At 37.2% G+C, this 20,582-nt stretch overlaps 1 protein-coding gene across 4 annotated transcripts in view; it reads left to right on the top strand.

Annotated features, from left to right (window-relative positions):
• Window positions 1-20,582, top strand: part of sulf2b (sulfatase 2b) — a 216,341-nt gene that overhangs the window by 23,996 nt on the left and 171,763 nt on the right. For all 4 annotated transcript variants that reach the window (XM_048179005.1, XM_048179009.1, XM_048179010.1 and 1 more), the window contains one exon: window positions 17,031-17,089. The gene's annotated coding sequence lies outside the window, so the exon portion shown is untranslated. The remainder of the gene's footprint in view (window positions 1-17,030; window positions 17,090-20,582) is intronic.

Consider the following 20,582-nt stretch of genomic DNA (forward strand, 5'->3'; position numbering starts at 1 on the left):
TTGAAAAGTCAATTAGAGTGGGAGTTAGAGGGAGGACTGGAGACATGAGATGTGTACTAATGTGTTGTTGACTGACTGTGGAAAATTTAGTATGTGAAAAGTCACATACTAAATTTGAAATTAAGCCTACAGAGAAGAACAATGCATTTTACATGATTTAAAGACTAAACGCATAAGAAAATGCAACCAGGGCTGCTGATTTTGTTTGAGAAATGTTTGAGTTCGTGTTGAACACTACTGTTTGTTGTTTGTTTTTTTAATAAATTGATACTTGCAAGAAATGCAACAATGCATTAAATTCATCAAAAGTAACAGCTGAGTAATTAATAATGTTACAAAATATTTATATTTCAGATAAATGCTGTTCTTTTGAACTTTCTGTTTCCTGAGCAGCAAATCGGCATATTACAATCATTTCTGAAGGATCACGTGACACTGAAGACTGGAGTAATGATGCTGAAAATTCAGCTTTACCATCACAAAAAAAAAATTTATTTTTATATTAATTGAAGTAGAAAATAGTTATTTTAAATTGTAATATTATTTCAAAATATTACTGTTTTCACTGTATCGTGAATCAAATAAATGTAGCCTTGGTGCATTAACATTAAATAATTCTTACAAAATCTGAATTTTTTTGAATGGTAAATTGAGATGATTGGAGGGAGAACTGGTGGTGAATTCATTTGAACTGGTGCAATCTCAATTTAATGTTTTCATACAATCTACTGATACAGCCCAATAGTTAAGCTTCATGGTGAGGTTTTATCTACAAATCGAATGTTTTCGTACAAGTCAGATTGTAAGAATTCATGCAAAATTATCAAGCTTGTACAATTATTATGAATTCTCATGAGATTGGGTTGTTAAAATCAGATTTCTCTGATTTTGATTGCAGATTTTAGGCAAATATCTTAATACAATTGGGATCTCTTCTGGAACTTCAGAGCAGACACTTAAAATTTATGTCTGTTTGCCTCGACTTGCTCTCATTGCTTTCAGGTACAAAAATAGATATTAAAAACTAGGAGATGTTAAATCCGGTCTGATTTCTTTCACAACAGTCCATTATTTCAAGATTATGCAACTGGACTTAAGCACAGTTAATCATCGATTCTCAAACGGGTGTAAAGAAAAAAAAAAAATCACAGTGAGCGCCAAAGTTGACTTGCATCCAACAGAACTAAATATTTAACTGAATGGTACGTTTGACTCATGGACTGCAAAATTAATTCAGTTATTCCCAGTGAAGGCCGTATTTGACAGTATGTAGGCCTGAGCATAGACTTGTGCTGTCTTGCCAAAGCCAGGTGAACCAAAGGACATACTGAATGTGTGAGGGTAAAAATTTCGCTATGACTGCACTTACCCTTCCTCTGCTCTGAAATGGCCTTTATAAGAAGAAAGAGAATTGAAAATTAATGTGCAGTAGAGGGAGGGAAAGAGAGAGCGAGGGAGGAAGACATTTTATCCTCTGCAGGGACTAGTAAATATAAGCTGATGCAGCTGTCAAATATTAGCGATATCTGATATGTTGGAGCTGTAAGTGACTGCCATAAACGCGTTTAAAAGAACGCTTCACGCAAAGGCTTGTGTGTAAATGTGTTCAGCGACATAGACTTGTTTACTAGTGAGAACGACAGAAAAAGCAGAGCCTGGGGATAAATCTAAATCGAGTGACGGTGTGTCTGTCTAATTGCTGGTCTACTTGTTAATGATTGTCGTCGGGATGTGAGCCTCCTCATTGCACCTTCCCGAGAGATGCTATCGTGTACACGAACACGCCGTGAACCAATTTTCCAACCCATTCTCTACAGTCAAATCAATTTCAAGCTCTCGGACAAGTTCTGCTAGCATGTAGTGAGTTTACTGGTCCTCTTGTTGTGTTTACTACCAGCGTACAATGAAGAGGCAGCAGGTTAAATTTTGCAGGCACGCTAAAGACTGTGAAAAACAGATAAAACGCAAGAGCGTGAGATGAAAGTGAGCTCATAATAAAAGGAACAAAGTGAAGGCGCGAGGGTAAAAAGGGAGGCTTAATGACTGTGTTTGACTGACAGGGATTAGTGCTGTAAGCACACGCGGCGTGATTTGGGTAATTACAGTAGTGCTTTCCTGCTGAGACTGACTGTTACCTTGACACCGCAGCAGTGCTCTAAAGGAGTCCTTGAGGAGCTGCGAGGGTGACTTGACACTCCATTAAAAATGGCTTGGAGGAAAACAGATCCGGTATCACCCTTCGCCTTGTTAACATCATCAAATAAAACAAGTGCTTGAGGAAAAGTTACAAAAAGTGCAGTGATCTTCCTCTCCCTGCACAGACGTCACTCAAAACTCTTGCCACGGGGCGCATTGTGGAACGAGAACTGAATTCTTGAAATGAAAACATTTCATGTCTTTAAAATGAACCTTGTGAAAAGAGCTGTATTTACTAGGTTTTCACATTTTCTCCAGAACTCACCCATACAAAACGTGTTGCCAGGGTGTTGCCAAGCAGTCACTACCCTGTTGAAAAAACCAGCATATGCTGGTTAGGAGCATGGCAGCTGGTTTGAGCTGGATTATGCTGGTCCTTAGTTGGTCACGAGCTGGTTTAAGCTGATCCTGAGCTGATTCTTAGGACCAGCACTTGACCAGATTAAACCAGCTCATGCTAAGGACCTACTAAGGACCAGCTTAAACCAGCTGCCATGCTTCAAAACTAACCTGCATATGCTGTTTTTTTCAACAGTGTATGCAGATGCTAAGATGTTTTAGTGTGTTTTTAGGCATTTGCAAGGGAGTTCTTAGAAATCACCCAGGTGTTACTTTATAAACCAATAGTATAGTTCAGCAGTTGGGATAGTTCAGCCAAAAATAAAAGTTTTGCCTTCAGTTCTTCACCTTCATGTCACTCTAAACCCGTATGTCCATCTTTGAAACAGAAATAAACATATTTTTAATGAAACCTGAGATATTTCTGTCCCTCCACTGAAAGTCCGTTCCACCAATAAAGACGTTGTAAAAGTGATCCGTATGTCTTCTGAAGAGACATGATTGCTTTATATGTTGAACAGATTTAATTTAGCCTTTTATTCACATATAAAAAGCACTGTATGTGTGTTGATCAATGCACATACTGTATATAGAGCACACCAAATATGGTAAACAGTATCTCTGTACTTCCTTGACACGCAAGAGCAAACCTCATTGGTTGAAACTTTTTGAAATCTTATGCATTTGGAATGACATGAGGGTGAGTAAATGGCAGAATTTAATTTTTTTTGGGTGAACTATCCCTTTCAACATGCATTTCATATCTGGATAGTATTTGTATATATTTTTAGCCAAATGTGTTATTTTAGTCAAATTGAGATTCAATTAAAGTTTTTATTTATATTTTTTTAGTTAGTTTTCATTTTTATATTTTCTATAGTTTTAATATTTAGTGAAAGTTTTTTTTTTTTTTTTTTTTTGTGCGTTTTTGTCATTTTTATTAGCTTTTTTATATGTATATGTATATTTTTCCATTAATTTTTATTTCAGTTTTAGTTTTACTTATTTTACTGCATCAAGTTAAACTAAAAAAAAAAAAAAAAAAAAGCACTCTCTTTGTGGAGAGAAATATGACAACAAGAAGAAAATCACAAGCCAGACAATTTGAGGTATGGTCCATGTCTGTAGCGTTAACCGTGCAAGATCAGTTACGCATCAAAGTTTAATATTTTGTTCAAATCTATAACCCTAATTATGAGCATTAATAATAGTGATGGTACCCTAGCAAACACTGCTAATTACTGTTTTGTTGATACTGGAGCAATGAGAATTGAAAAGTGCAAATGTTTGCTGTTCTGAGCAATGTTTGCTAAGTTTATCCTCCATAAATGAGTTATAAAAATGTTCAAAATTGGTCATGTTTGTCAAAAAGATTGCATTAGTGTGTTAAATGAGATCTGCATTATAACTTCTAAGGTGTGTATGTGCGGCCTCTGATAAAGTCCACTGAGACCTTTACTGCCCTTGTGCTTGTTTGTAGATCAGCCTTATAGATCAGGAGAAAATTGTACAAGCCTCTATATCGTGTTTGCATTGAACGCCCTCACCAGACTTACATTCTAGCGCCTCTGTTTAGTTTTTCTATAGCTCTGCGTTAATCAGTTTGCCATCGTTTTTCCCCTTACATGTGACTGATTGCCTGGCTCATGTGTGAGTGTGTGGTCGGGCACTTGAAGGTCAGTAAGATGATTGCTCTTGTGGGATTTCTGTGCTGTTTATCCCCTCTTTCATCATCTGTTTTCCCCCCTTTCTCATCTGTTCTTGGAGTAAGTGTTGATAGGACCGTGTCTGCTTTTTAAATAAGTTCTGGCAGTTGTGCTACATGTCCCTGAGATTGGATTTTGCCAAACTAATTTCCAATCTCTCTCTCCCTCACACACTCCATCTTTCACTCACTTACTCTTTCTCTTTTATCCTTTTATGTTGGTTCGCAGCTACACGATGGATTGATCAATGAATTTCAATTTGGGCCCAAGCATGATTTGTTAAAGTTTACACAGGATGGAAAGAAGAAACAGAGAGACAGGGAGAGGGAAGGAGAGATAATGATAGTATGGCCTAAGCTGGCATTCATTAAACCAGCCCTACTGGACTAGTCTAGCGGGGTTTAATTGGGTGCTTGAAAGGCCTCTGGAATCAATTGACTCTGAGAAAGAGATGAAGAGCGGATGAGAAATAGAAACAGTATAGGGATAGCAGATGGAATTAAAACTAGGCTGCCTGAAGGTTGCAACTCTCCTTGAATCGATTTCTGGACTTATGGGGGAACATAAAGTGTAAACTCGAGGCTATGACTAAACCCATATCATCCTCATTTCTGTACTTCGAAAGATCACTTGTTCCTAAAGTACCGTCGTCCTAAAAACATTTGAATACCATTGCATTTTAAAATATCAAACCAGTTTATCATACCAAACCAAAAGATTTTATCACAAAAGAAGATACAATGTATTGTGACACTGTGGATGTCAGATGTTAGTAGGGTTAATGTGATGAATTACACTTGTGGTTACTTTACTAGCGGTCCACTGTCATGTGATCCACGACATCAGTCATGTCACTGTTCTTTGCCATTTATGAATATGAGCTGTTTCTCAATTCCAAGAACGCAGAGAACAGACTTGTGTTCTTGTGGAGTCCGGTCTTGCCAGGCGACCTTGAAAGAACGAACTCGGAAGGACGTAAGGACACAGAACACATCATTTGAGAATTGAGATGTGCTGTGCTTTGTTGCTCAACTGACCATCCCAAGTGGCTAATGCACAATAAATACAACATATCATCACAAAGAAATGTCATAACCTATTAAAAGATTTCTTTCATAATATTATAGACATTGTTTTCATATAATTTTATTTCTTTTTATTTCACCGTGTATATTTATGAAAATGAGTAGCCTTTGTGTTACATGCTTTATCAATGTTAAGATTCTTTTTTATATTCCAATAAAATACTACAGGCTTTCTTTGGGTTATCACTTTATTAAAATTAAGCAAAACAAACAGACAAATGTTTATTTTCATGAGCCGTCACGTCTATGCAAGCTTGTAGCGGGAATCTCATAAGTAAATGGTTCAGAAAAGGGAAGTTAGTTCAGAGAAAAAGTTTAGTTAGTTTTTTTTTTTTTTTTGCTGATGCCAGTTGTTTGTTTTTTTTAAGAAATTAATACTTTTTTAAGCAAGGATGCATTAAATTGCTCAAATGTGACAATAAAGACATTTTATAATGTTACAAAAGATTTCTATTTCAAATAAATGCTGCTCTTATTCATCAATGAATCCTAAAAAAATGCATCACAGTTTTCTCTAAAATATTAAGCAGCACAACTATTGATAATAAGAAATGTTTCTTGAGCGTCAAATCAGCATATTAGAATCATGTGACACTGGACTGGAGTAATGATGCTGAAAATTCAGCAAAATTCACAATATGTAAGATTTTTTGATTAAAATATCCAAAAACCACTAGAACAGTGTTATAAATTTTGTTGACTTGTGTACTTACATATATATGGATGTTTCCAAGAATGTTTAATATCCATACATAAGCTATTTTTAACCAGGACAAGGACCGTTTCCATGCGTTGCCTATCAATGACATCATACCCACGTTACCATTGATTTACAGTTTTATTTTGTATGTGATTAATCGTGATTAATCGTTTGACAGCCAACTGTTCTGATACATTCATTGACAGAAAACGAATCATGTTATATAGCTCAACAAGTTTAGTCTTATTTTTTTAATCTAGTTTTCTTAATTTACCACGATTTTACCATGCCTCCGAGAAAAACACTATTTTGTTCAAGTGGCTAACATAGCATAATCAGATGCAGCTTTATTTTTAGTAACAGTAATACAGCATTTTCTCCATCATACAATACGTATTAATTGTATGATGGAACATTAATTGCATGCCATTTATTAACACAAGCCATTCAGCATTTAATATGATATTCTAAAATCTTACTGCAGTGTGTAACAGTGTCTCACAGCAGCCGCTGAGCGAACGCACAGAGTAACGTTATAACATAATTTTCAACACTCTCAAATGTATCAGCTCCAACAACACTCAGCCCTGCTCTGCTTCATACTACAGTAACGTTAATAATCTCATCCATGAATATGATTTCTGAGTCCCATCCTGATTCTTTTCCACCTGGCTGTGAGGTGAAGACCACATCTCCCATGAGTCCGCGCTCAATCTGTGCGTCATCAAGCTACGCCTTTGTTTTGAATAGACGACCTCTAGTGGTGAAAAATTACATATTGTGCCTTTAATATCACAGGAATAAATTACATTTTAAAATATATTCAAATGGAAAAAAGTAACAATATTGCTGTTTTTATTTTTGATTAAATGAAGTGCACCTAAGTGAGCATAAGAGACTTCTTTCAAAAACATTGAAAACACACTGACCACAAACTTTTGAACAGTAGTGTATATACCGGTCTCACTGACACGTGCATTACTCCAGCTCAATCAGCCTGTCTAACTGTACGTTCACTCAAGAACACATTCAACTCACATTTCTACAGCGTGGCTCAGTACAATTGCAGGCAGGAGCTCTGGTGTGGTTCACCATTGCTTTTTTAAATTGCCCCACGGACCAGCGGTCATCAGCTTGTCTTACCAGGCTCAGCAACTATCTAAATTATTAATCTAAGTCTGGGAGCTTGGACACATCACAGCAAACCCCAGAGGCCAGACAGGTCTACTGCCCAGACTGAGAGACAGCGCATATCAGACATTTTACCCTGTATCTTTTTTTGATAAATGTAATGTAGGTTGGAGCAGTGGCCCTGTGGTTAGTGCTCCAGACATGAAAACCAATGAAAGAGAAGCAAGCTCAATTCCATCTCATATGATCCCTCTCTTTTCTCTGATCATTTCCTGTTTCCTCTGCACTCAGCTTTTGAGAATGAAGGCACCTTCTAAGGAAACTTGTTTCACAAATAAAATAAAAATATAGCTGCTATTCAAGGCCTATAAACACATTCGTAAAAAGGTATAATGTTTTAATTAGCAAGCTTGCAACCATCTCGGTCATATATGGAAAAGACCAATTATAGCCAATACAGGCAGTTTTCCATAGGAAATGTATGGTTTATATAGCTTTTTAATGGTTATGGTGATTAAGCCAAAAACCTTGGAGTCTAGTTCGCCAAAGTTGGTTTTTGAAATAATCCAATATTTATCAAACGATTCGATTGACAGTGGCAGTCCTAGAGGCAAAGTTGCTCAGAATGAGGAGTTCTACCATGTGGTATGAATGTTGTGGGCGTGTGTAAAAAATTGCAACCTGGTCTCATGATGAAAACGTACCTGTGGGCACGTTTTCGCGAGTCGCGAAATACGTACCAGTGAGTACATATCTCTGCAGTTTCGATGCGAAATGTCCACTGAGCGGCGCTAAAAGCACGTTCCTTTTCTTTTTTTTTTTTTTTCCGGAGCAGATAATAGGGCGAATGCGGTACGTTTTTATGACGTTGCATTTTAGACGAATCGCCGCGGTTCTTGATTTGACATTTGCGCTCCGTTTCGTTTTAAAATAACGTCCCACCGACGCTACGCCTAAACCTACCCGATGGCGTTAACAAAAGCAAATTTGACGTAAGAAGCGTCCGTGATCGTATACCGTTTTTCAGCTCGTTTAGATCTCTTTTTTTTTTTTTTGCCCCAGTCAGTCGCCTTTCACGGGATTCGTACCCAGGCAGGGGGGGAATCGACTCCTCATCGTAAGTCCAACTCCGTATCGCCTGAGCTACCGAGCAAGCTTGGTTGCGGCCAAAAAAAGCGAAACGCGTAGAGCTGGAAAGTCAAAGGACGTTCGTTTACAAATCGGGCACTCTGGTAAGAAACATTATGAAGTCGTGACATGATATTGTGCGAGGAGACGTCAAAACGAGTCTTTATGAATCCATAATCCGACCCCGGCCATCATCGAAACCGTGTGTGAAAACGAGCCAAAGCGCTCATTGACGTTTTACCGGCCTCTAGCGTTCGTTTCTGTCGGAAACTGCAGCCAGACGTACGCGCCGGTACGTTATTTTGTGTCTCGCGTGCCCACGGGTACATCTCTCCTATGAGACCAGGTTGAAAAATTGCGTGATACACAATCCTTTACGCATGTGAAAAACCTGAAGGCGCCCCCGGTGGCCAATTTCTTCTGAATTTCTCACAGGCCTCTAGGGCTGTGAGTTAAACAGGCCCAGTGAGTTTCGTTCCGATCGGCCTCCGTTAACCTTGTCTGATAGCTGCTCAAACTTCATTGGCCGATGGCGGACATGTTTTTTGAGATGTCAATGGCTACGTTTACATGCACCAATTTTCGTCAATCCGAATTGAATTGAATCCGATTGCAGATCTATTTACATGTACTCTAAACATTGAAATCTGATTCAAATATCCGTTTATATGTGTTTTATATACATTCCGATTAAAACTTTTGCGCACGCGTGTGACGTCATGTTACTCACACTTGTGGAGACAACCATGGACGTGACACCAACAGAGATCATCGTTATTTTTGCCCTGTTGGCAGTGGCATAGCGGATGGGCACGCAGGCACTGCGCCCCCCGCAATAAACCCGGGTTGCGTCAACAGACGATGATCATGTATCGACGATAGCCAGAGATATTGTCAAAAGCATCAAAAATTGGCAGTACTAAGAGGATTTGGTATTTCCAATTAATGTAGGCCTGTTACATCCTTCTAGTCTATTATTATTACTATTAGGTTAGGCTACTTTTATTTAATATTTAATTAATATTATAATAAATTTGCCCCACAATAATTTCATAGCGCATCACTGAATAACTGACATGCTGTGAGGATAATAAAAGATTAGGCTATTAGCTATCTTTAAAAGTGTTTTAAAAATTTTTTAGGCCTATAATTAAAATTATTAAGAGTGTATAATATTTCCTAACACTGCAATCATCAATGAAATTTAAGCGCAGCTTTACTTCAAGCACGACTTTAAAAAACAACCTGTTTTACACGAAATACTATTATTCTCATTTGTTTCACTAGCCTATATGTATGGCCACATGAGAAATAATGGAATAAATTAAAGGGTTAGTTCACCCAAAAATGAAAATACTGTCATTAATTACTCACCCTCATGCCGTTTCACACCTGTAAGACCTTCGTTAATCTTCAGAACACAAATTAAGATATTTTTGATGAAATCCGATGGCTCAGTGAGGCCTGCATAGGGAGCAATGGACATTTCCTCTCTCAAGATCCATAAAGGTACTAAAAACATATTTAAATCAGTTCATGTGAGTACAGTGGTTCAATATTAATATTATAGTTTTTTACAACTTAACAGATTGTCCGACCTCCTCACTCACTTTCTTCCAAGCAAGATAATTTGTATTCCTGTTTCTATAAAAGTATGAAGATGTATCTTACAGCGATGATGATTTTGTCCTCCGTTGTTGTTTCGGATTTCTGCCTCCATCACTACTAGAGCAAGCTCCTGATTGGTTAGCGCGGCGCGAATTTTCGCCAAAGTTCAGATTTTTCAACTTGCGCGATTCGCGCGAATCATTCGCTACGCGCGTCAAGCGCCCGAAACGCTCAATCCGAGCCGCCTCATTCGCGTCATTCGTGTCTGGTGTGAACGCACCATTACATATGTGTGCTGAGTTTGGTGAAAATATCTCATTCCGTTCATGAGCTACAGCCATTTTAGTAAAAGTGGCTCCGCCCACTTCGAACGTTTTGGCAGCCCTTAGGAACTGTGAATTGAAATTTCTTTCTTTTTTTTCTTTTTTTTGATAATTATTGACAATCGGACTTCAGAGAATCTTGCTACACTTGTTTGATTTTGATCTGGCCAAAAACCTAGGACTAGTTCGCAAAAGTAGGTTTTTCACAAAATCCACAAGGTCTGTCTCATGTATCCGATGTGCTGTAAATCACTTATGAGGTCATTGTGTGCATTTCCTTCTCTTTTCTCTGAACAAATGAGTCAGTATTTCTTAAGTGTTGTATTAATTTCTGGCTTGTTGAGGAAGCCGGCAGCAGCAGGAATTAATTGCTTCTTTGCAGTAGTTATGTGAAGCAGCAGCATGCTGCGTGGTGATTAAAAGCGCTTCACATGGAATATGAATAAGAGCATAAATCACGCAGAGCGGTGGGCCACGTAATGAGAGAAAACGCTCTCGTGGTATGTCTGGGTCAATCCGCGATCTCAGCGATTACTGAAGGTCATGGGAGGGGAGGAGTCGAGATAAAGAAGATAGCAGCACAAAGACATTCATGTTTTTGCTTATTCCATGAACTGAGGTTAAAGCTCTGTTATATAGGGAAATTTCACTCCTGTAAAAAAAAGTCCTGTATCCCTTGTGCCCTACATGTTAACCATAGATATTGTAATGCTAGTAGAATCATTAGTTAACATCAAATAAATAAATACACGCTGTGCTTAACTTATATTAAATATTAATTTTATATTTTTCCATTTATGAGGGCTGACGCAAATGTTTTGTGTATTTGTTTTGCTTTGCTTTTTGTTTTGTTTTTTGTTGTTGGTTTTTTTCTTAGCTTTTTGTTTTGCTTTTAGTTTTTTAGCTTTGTTTTTTAATTTGCTTTTAGTTTTTTGCTTTGCTTTCTGTTTTGTATGGAAGCTTGTTACTGCCACTGAATAAACAACCAAAAAAAGGTAATTGCGACTTTTTTTTTTCTTGCAATTGCTAGTTTACATCTCACAATTCTGACTTTTTTCTTAGAATTGCGAGATATGAACTCATAATCGCAAGTTATAAAGTCGGAATTGCTCGATACAGTCGCAATTCTGAGAAAAAAGGTATTTTTTCCGTCAGAATTTGACTTCATAACTTGCAGTTGCAACTTTATATCAAGCAATTGACTCGTAATTGTAACTTTATATTGTGCAGTTCTGATTTAATAACTCGCAACTGCGATTTTATATCACACAATTTTAACTTTATAACTCGCAGTTATGACTATATCACGCAACTCTCACTTTATAACTTGTAACTGCGACTTCATATCACACAATTCTCACTTTATAACTCACAATTGCAAGTTTATATCTCGCAATTCTGAGAAAAAAAGTCAGAATTGTGAGATAAAAGTTGTTTATCTTGTTTTGCTTTGCGTTTTGCTTTGTGTTTTGCTATGTTATGCTTTGATTTTGCCTTTGTGTTTTTTATTTCTGAATAGATAAAGCAGATAGTAGCACAAAATCCACCATGTTTATGCATTTTACCTCTAAATTCTATAGTTACAGTTGAGGAGCTCTTCTTCAGGTTGTTATATCAGGTTGTTGTATCATTTCAGCTAATTGTGATTTTCCTAAAAAACACCATTAGAGGCCTAGGTCACAAAAATAGAATGAGAGATGAAGAAAGAGAGGAGAGAAATCATGACACATGGAAAATGGTGACAGACAAACAGAGAGGGAGATGAAAGCCGCCTGTGTATCAGCTTTCTCTCACCTATCCATCACCTTGGCGGCAGCAGGTCTGTGGTTGGGCCTGTTTGCTGTCACTGAAGCTGTAGTGAGGGAAGCAGCCATTTTACATCATTGATTTACATTAGTCAGAGAAGAAAGCTGAAGAATGACTGAAGGGAGTGACTCACACGCACACACACGCTCCCTTGTGTGCAGCCTTTTAATATTGCATTGAGTGTTTGGTGTCTGCTTTCTACTTGATGGGGTTTAATTTAATCTACGGTGGCTAACTTTCTCTCTGTGTGGGGCTCTTTTCAACGCGCTGACAATTACGGAGCGAGAGGAGAGGGGGCAGAAGAGGAGAAAAGCCAAAGTAACAAGACAGAAGATGGTGAAAGAAAAGAGGGATTATGGATGGAGGAAAACATAAGTGGGAAGAGAGAATGAGTGGAAGATTAGAGGAGAGGGTGATGGAGTGACAGAGATGTAGAGGAGATGAAAGGAGAGAGGGTCAGTGTGGGCTCATGGCTAGAGGCAGGATGCTCAGTGATGGTTGAGCGTGTGTCTCCTGTCAATGTCACCTTCACGTGTTTCACTGCTGCAGAGAAAGACACTTCTTTTCTTACAAAGGCTCTAAGGGCCAGATTTACTAAACGGGGAAAATTAGCGCGAGAGCGCAATTCCACGAATGTTCCGATGGGAGTGGCAAGTTTTGCGCGTGATCTACTGCTGACGCGCGAATTAAAGAACACAGACACAGTCAAAACATTTACATAATGACCAACGCAATCTAACAAGAGCAGCGCAAATTAGCGTTGGGTCACAAATAAGCAAGCTGATGCTCATCAGGTGCGGGTCGACACAGGTGAAACTTGTTACATGTAATATACGGATAACGGCTTCCTCTGGCATTCCAAAGAAATAATAAGAGTGGAAAATATTTTCGCCCTTCTACCACGCGCTCTCTGTGCCATGCAGCCATGTCGCAAAATGGGTTAAGACATGCTTTTTTTAGCCGTTAAATAATGGCGCAAATACCTGTAAATTGACTAGCGCAATCATTAGTAAATCGTGTCGCGTGATTCATTTAAATACTCTCCTTCCATACATTTTGCATCTGAAAGGGAAGCTCCTACAAATGCATATGCTTTAAGGTCAGCCACAAACAACTCAGTCCATGCCTGTTCAGCGCTAATTTTGCAATGCATGTCTTTAGTAAATCCAGACAGTAGTTTTTTAACGCCAAAAGTGGGTTTGTGTGCTGGTGCAAGCTGTTTGTAAATCTGGCCCTAAGTGGTTGACCTGATTGGTTCATACCTTCCTCAATTGACCCTTCACAAAGACCCTCCTCCCTTAGTTACTGTTGCTTTGTCCGACAAGCCATGGCGCTGTCACGCCACACGCAGTGAAAAATACATACTGGAGGATACTGACAACACGTCGACAGACAAGACAGAGCAGGTTACTTATGATATTAATCAAAATCCCAGCTTTCAAACTGCATAATTTTTTAAGAAAATCGAACAATAAATCCGTTTTGTGGCTCTTTAATGTGTCGTGACAGATCACTGTAGTGCCGCAGCTCAAACAGCTCGTGAACTGATCATCTCTTCTAGTTAATTTATAGCATCAAATAAACCTGAATGAACATGAGAAGGAATGTGGTTTAAAACGCGGAAAGACGTCAGTACACACCATTTTTCAAGTTCAAATCCACCGAGGTTTAATCTTCTAACTCCTGACTGCTTTGTCGGACCAAATTGCGGATTCTGCGTTATGATTGGTTAGATCGCTTGTCAATCAAACTCCCAGCGAAGGGTCAATTGCTCAACTTTGTCCAATAGTGTTGTATCTTATGATAACATTTGACTTTTTGACTTTTTCTGCTTTAATAAGACCCCTATCATGATTAGTTTTGCTCATAATTTGGGTGAGAGATATTTCTGAAGTATTAAAGGTTGGCATAGAATGATAGCAAAGAATAATAGCAATTTTGATAATATTACTGAATACTATTTATCTTCCAGAAAATATTTTAATACTGTGCTTTGGCTTCAAGACAGTATATAACAATTTAAAAGGCAATTATTCCTTTTTTTAAATGTATTTTTGCATCCGTCACAGTTAAGATATTACATATAACACATTTTTAAACCTCATTTATTTATTTGTTTGTTTGTTTGTTTTTCCAGATAATATTTTATTAATGTGCTTTGGCTTCAAATCAAGTATTTAACAATGTAAAAAGCTATTTAAAAAAATATACATATATTGTGTTTATAATATTATACACTATTTTTCTCTCACAGTACAAATGGGTCTTTATACATGAAAATAAATATCTGCCTCTATATTTCATAAAAAGTGGGCCCCTTGCAAGGAGAATGAAAATACATTTTACAAAATATATTTTTAAAGCTGTCAATACGGAAGAGGATTAGGGCCAAGCAATAATAAAAAAATAAAAACCATCTCGAGATTAAAGTTGTTAAATTTCGAGAAAAAACTTGTTACATTTCGTCAAATAAAGTCATTAAATTAACAAATTTATTCTCGTAATTTAATGAATTTGTTCTCGTAATTTAATGACTTTTTTCTCATAATTTAATGAGTTTATTCTCGTAATTTAATGACTTTTTTCTCATAATTTAATGACTTTATTCTCAACATTTTATCTCGACTTTTTTCTCGAAATTTAACGTCATTTTTCTCATAATTTAACGAATTTGTTCTCGTAATTTAACGACTTTTTTTCTCGTAATTTAATGACTTTATTCTCAACATTTTATCTCGACTTTTTTCTCGAAATTTAACGAGTTTGTTCTCGTAATTTAACGATTTTTTGTCTTGTAATTTAATGACTTTATTCTCAACATTTTATCTCGACTTTTTTCTCATAATTTAACGAATTTGTTCTCGTAATTTAACGACTTTTTGTCTCGTAATTTAATGACTTTATTCTCAACATTTTATCTAGACTTTTTTCTCGAAATTTAACGAGTTTGTTCTCGTAATTTAATGACTTTTTTCTCATAATTTAATTACTTTATTCTCAACATTTTATCTCAACTTTTTTCTCGAAATTTAATGTAATTTTTCTCATAATTTAACGAATTTGTTCTCGTAATTTAACGACTTTTTGTCTCGTAATTTAATGACTTTATTCTCAACATTTTATCTCGACCTTTTTCTTGAAATTTAACGAGTTTTTTCTTGTAATTTAACGAGTTTATTCTCAACATTTTATTTCGAATTTTTTCTCGAAATTTAACGATTTTTTTCTTGAAATGTAACTACTTTAATCTCCGAGATGGTTTTATTTTTTTATTATTGCTTGGCCCTAATCCTCTTCCGTATGTCAAAGTTGATTATTATTAATATTATTATGTTTAACACACGTACCAATTTTTATTATATTACAGATTTTATTTATTTATTTTTGTATTTACTTATTTTCTAGATAATATTTTAATAATGCTTTGGCTTTATTATATGGCCAATTATTTATTTTTTAAATGTATTTTTACAGCTGACAAAGTTAACATTAAGTTAACATTAAGTTAATTATTAAGTTTAACACATCTGCCAATTTCGATAATTCTATTTATTTATTTTTTTTTCAGGTAATAATTTAAAATGTGCTTTGTCTTCAATACAGTGTATAAAATAGCAACATGTTGTGTTCAGAATATTAGATTTACTATTCTTTCTTATATTTCAGAAATGGGGTCCTTTGCAAGGTGATCACTATATTTGGGGGTCCTTGGGATCAAAGCACTTTAAAAACCCTGTTGTCTTTTGACTTGGTGCAGTAAGCATTCACCTAGCAACAATCTAGAACACCCTAGCAACACATTAAAACCACTCAGAACACCTTAGCTACAAGATAGCAACACCCAGGATCCCTCCCATCTTGGCGGTTAAATAGATCCAATGGAGATGCGAAAGGAAATTATTTGAGGTTAGGGAGTGGTAATGACATCAGGATACGTCGCATGCCACCCGTGACCATGTTTAATCCACATGACGTCATAGTACCCTTTGACCCTGACTCTAATACATTTTGTTTACCAAATTTCACACATCGCAGAATAGCACATGCACAAATGCACCTACATCTCAACAACTGGCTTCTTGAGGCTGAAAAGAACACCGTTTCAACCCTCCTTTTGTCTCGGGTGAATGGTGGGCCACTAATTACCTCTCCTCCCCTTTCAGTCTTCGCTCTTCTGTAATACAGCTTAACATATTCACATCCCACCCTAAAGATGTTCATGAATATGCATGAGCCCCCTCAGTTTAATCCTCATGATTGACAGGTTGACATCTTAATCAGAGTGATTGATGGAGCACTGATTCCATTCGATCGGAAATTTCCTCCTCGTCCCTCCCTCCCTTTTTCTCCTCATACATTCCTATGGCCGTTCCCACACTGTCATTAGCCATCACGCTAAATAACTTAACCTCCCTCGCTAAGGTCTCTTTAAGCTCTCGTCCTGATTGCTTCGTCTGAATAAACTTGTCGCGCTCTGTTTTGCGTGAGTGTGTGTTTGTTTGTGTGTGTGACGCTCACTAAGCCCCCCTGCTCTGGTAATTGGACCTGCTTTCTCTCAGCGGCCTCCAAGCGCAGTAGGAGCTGGCAGTGCGGTGGGAAAAAAAAGAGGGCAGAAAGTCATTCTGCGCGTCCAAATGCACTGCACAAATCCATGACATCAGTATTCTGGTCAGACTTCAGTTCAGACACAAAGAAAAGAAGTGAAAAAACAGGGGAAGGCAAGAGAGAGAATACGAGAGTGAAAAAAGGTGCACGCACAAAAGTCTTTTGACTAGGAATTAAATGTGGCCTGTAGCTGGCTCTTTTTTCATACCATGTCTTTTGGAGCAAATAAGTTTCAAGCTCACAGAACAGAGAAATCAATTGCTGCCATTTAGAGCAAGCAGCTGAAAAAAGACCCTCGGAGAGATATTGAGAGTTTGACACACGCACAAAAAAAAAAAAAACATGATGAAATAAATGCTTTAGTTTTAAATGGGTTTTGTGACTTTTCTTCCTTGTTTTTCAGAACAAGGTGGAACCAGACACAACTGGAACAGCCGTGAGCCTGATACTCTGGAGTGGCAGGTGAGTGACAGGACGTTGGATAAATGACATGGGCACATAGCCAAGTCTTGATGAGAAATTGTCTTATTCAAAAATGCTACCCTCTTGTATTGGACCCTCCCAGCTGTATTGGACATGTTGATTATTCTTTATATTGAACAGAAAAAAATAAAACATTTTTTGAAGTACTGCTTGTAACTAGGGATGCACCGATACCATTTTTTAAGGACCGAGTACGAGTACCGATACTTTTTTTCTAGTACTTTTTTTTGGTGATGTCGCAGTTTTCCAAGCACAACACAGTGAGACTAATGAATGTAGGACAGCTTCTTTATTATTATTATTCTGAAAAAAGTAATCATTTTTAATGTGCTTGTCACAAACATAAACAAAATTTCAGTGTTCAATAACCTTCAAAGGGCATAATTACCTATATATATAATTGTTGTTATATAAAAAGAAATTTACAAATAACAAACAATACAACGAATACTATAAAGATACAAATTAAATAAACTTGTTTTTTAGATACAGTAGGCTTATTTACCATGTATACATTTAACATCTTTTGTTGTTTTATTAACATTAACAAATATAGGCTACGGTCCCTTTAAGACCGAATCCATGGATACTGACACATATCCTGTTTTCACCCAAATGTTAACGTCGTCTTAAGCCATAACCGACTGTATTTACGTGAGATACTCCACATGATGGACATTTTGACAACTATGTGTGCATTTGACCATTCAGGCTCAAGGAGAACTGATCACGCGCTGTCTGAGAGAACTGGGATCGATTGAGAGAGAGAGCGCTTCTGGTTTGTGTCATTCAGCGCGATTCCGCCTATCCCGCCTTCACTAATCGATAATGAATTGAGATTGAAAGCATGCAGTTCACAATGTATGTGTCGTCATCATTAATTTTGAAGTATTTCCACACCTCTGAGGCTGACATTGTTTCTGCTGCTGCCGCCGGTGTCTCTGTGCACGGACAATTCTGTCGGTTACGTCATGTGAGGTATCGGTCTTTGGTATCGGGGGTATTTTTATTAGTATGAGTAAAAATACATGAGCTTGGTATCGGGCCGATACCGATACTGATATCGGTATCGGTGCATCCCTACTTGTAACCATGGTATAATGACGGTAATTCCATGGAGCTGTAATACACAGTGGCCTCAAGGTGTTTGGACACTTGATCTGCACTTAAAATAATTGTAATTTTATTACATTAGATACAGTACAGTCAACCCCAGTGTCACAATAAAAAAGAAAAAAACACATATTATAAGCAGTATACACTACTGTTCAAAAGTTTAGGCTCATTTTAATTGGGCTATATTGAACATTTGAAAGTGTCCATATATTTTTAGTGACATTGTATTGCATGGTACAGTATGGAAGCTTGTTTCTGCCATGAAATAAAAAAGATAATTGTGACTTTTTATCTTACAATTCTGGGATAAAATTGCAAGATTTAAACTCGCGAGTTATAAAGTCAGAATTGCGTGATATAGGGTGCTTTCACACTTGGTTCGATTGCCTGGACCGAATCCGAGTTCGATTGCTCCCCCCTGCCCCTACTGGACTGTGTTCATATTATATTATTTGGGTCCGACCTGCAGTTCGTTTGCGTCATCAAGCCAGCAGCTGTTCACCTACCCAAATTCAGAAGATAGTGTTCACATCATCCAAACATACCGAACTCTGACGTGAATTGAACCCGGGTGTGCACCTAAAGTGCTAATGTGAAAGCACCCATAAAGTCAAAATTGCGTGATATAAAGTTAAAATTGTGAGATATAAAGTCGCAATTGCGTGTTATAATGTCCAATTGTGAGGGAAAAAGACTGACGTTAGGATAATGATGTGAATACGAGCTGATTGAGTTAAAGGACCTATTAGCCTGCGCCATCTAGAGTTTCATGACAGAACATTGTATTTGGGTTAAATATGGTCAAAGCCAGCGATTGGGTTGTTCTAACCTAGCGGTTGGGTTAAATGTGTGACCCATCCTGCTAGGTAGTTTTATTTATCTCATATATTGTTTAAACATTACTGTATTGCTCGCTTAAAATGAACCCACAATAGGTTGGAAATTTAACATTTATTAATATGTTTTTCTCAGAATTTGCATGTTCTCACAAATCTGAGAAAAAAAGTCAGAATTTGGAGATATAAAATTTATATCATGCAGTTCTGATTTTATAAGACGCAATTGCGAGTTTATATCTCGCAATTCTGAGAAAAAAAGTCAGAATTGTGAGATATAAAGTCAGAATTGCATGATAAAAATGCAATTGCAAGGAAAATAGTCAGAATTGCAACTTTATATCTCACGATTCTGACTTTATATCATGCAATTCTGACTATAACTCGCAATTCTGACTTTATATTACACAATTCTGACTTCATAACTCGCAATTGCGAGAATTTATTTTTTTTTATTTAGTGGTGGAAACAAGCTTCCATAGTACAGACTCATTAAGAATGCTGCTATTAATAGGGTACATGTCCGAAATGGTATTTCTATAGTACATGTCCAAAAAACATTGTGCAAAAACATCATGATACTTTGTGTGTGAGAGTGAAGGAGTGCATGTTATGATGTCTACACTGAAGATAGGAATCGTTGATGCAGAAGGAAAAACAGAAATGACTGTATAAATATATGAATGAAATAAAAGGGCTGAAAGTAGGACACAGGGTCAGAGCTCTGTGGGGTTCTCAGCTACAAACACACGCACACACAGCATGACCTTTTAGCATGGTAGATCGACCCTCACTGAAAACACACAAATGCTTCATTACTTCTGCCTCATAGACACTCACAATGTCCTGACAAAGAATGACCTCACATACATACGGACACACACAAACACATACGTTTGGACACACCTACTTATTGTTTTTATTAGCATGGGAAGTATGGGAATTAGGTAATAGCAAGAATTTATGTTTGTGAACAAAACTTTACGCATAAGACTTTTTAAAGTTACTATAAAAGTGGATCCGGATTAGCAATAGTCACCTTCCACTTTCATTGTATGGAAAAGAGAAAAGAGAAGCTTGGACATTCTGCTAAATATCTACTTTTATGTTCCATATACTCTCTAAAAAATGCTGGGTTAAAAATAACCCAAGTTCTGTCATGATAACCCTCGGAATGTTTGGCATGGTAATGGTATGACGATGTTTATATGTTTGATCTTGCTGGAATAGATCTGCTACGCTGCTGCTGCTTTTATTGCTGCTGTAGGTTATTTCTGCTGCTGCTGCTGCAGCCAATACATACACAACACGCTGCTGTGAGCAAGTAAGACATGCTGCTGCTGTACAATATAGCGTACATGAATTGCCGTCTATACGGGTGGAGCTGGGGAAGCTAGAGGGTTTCTGAAAGCATGCTGCACTGCTAAGGCAAAAGCTACCCAAGTATTTTGAAGGTTGAGCATGCAAGATCAATGGCTACTGATACAACAGGAACCAATCAGATGTGCCCTATAGATAAT

The sequence above is a fragment of the Megalobrama amblycephala genome, linkage group LG24, assembly GCF_018812025.1.
Source record: "Megalobrama amblycephala isolate DHTTF-2021 linkage group LG24, ASM1881202v1, whole genome shotgun sequence".
NCBI lineage: Eukaryota > Metazoa > Chordata > Actinopteri > Cypriniformes > Xenocyprididae > Megalobrama > Megalobrama amblycephala.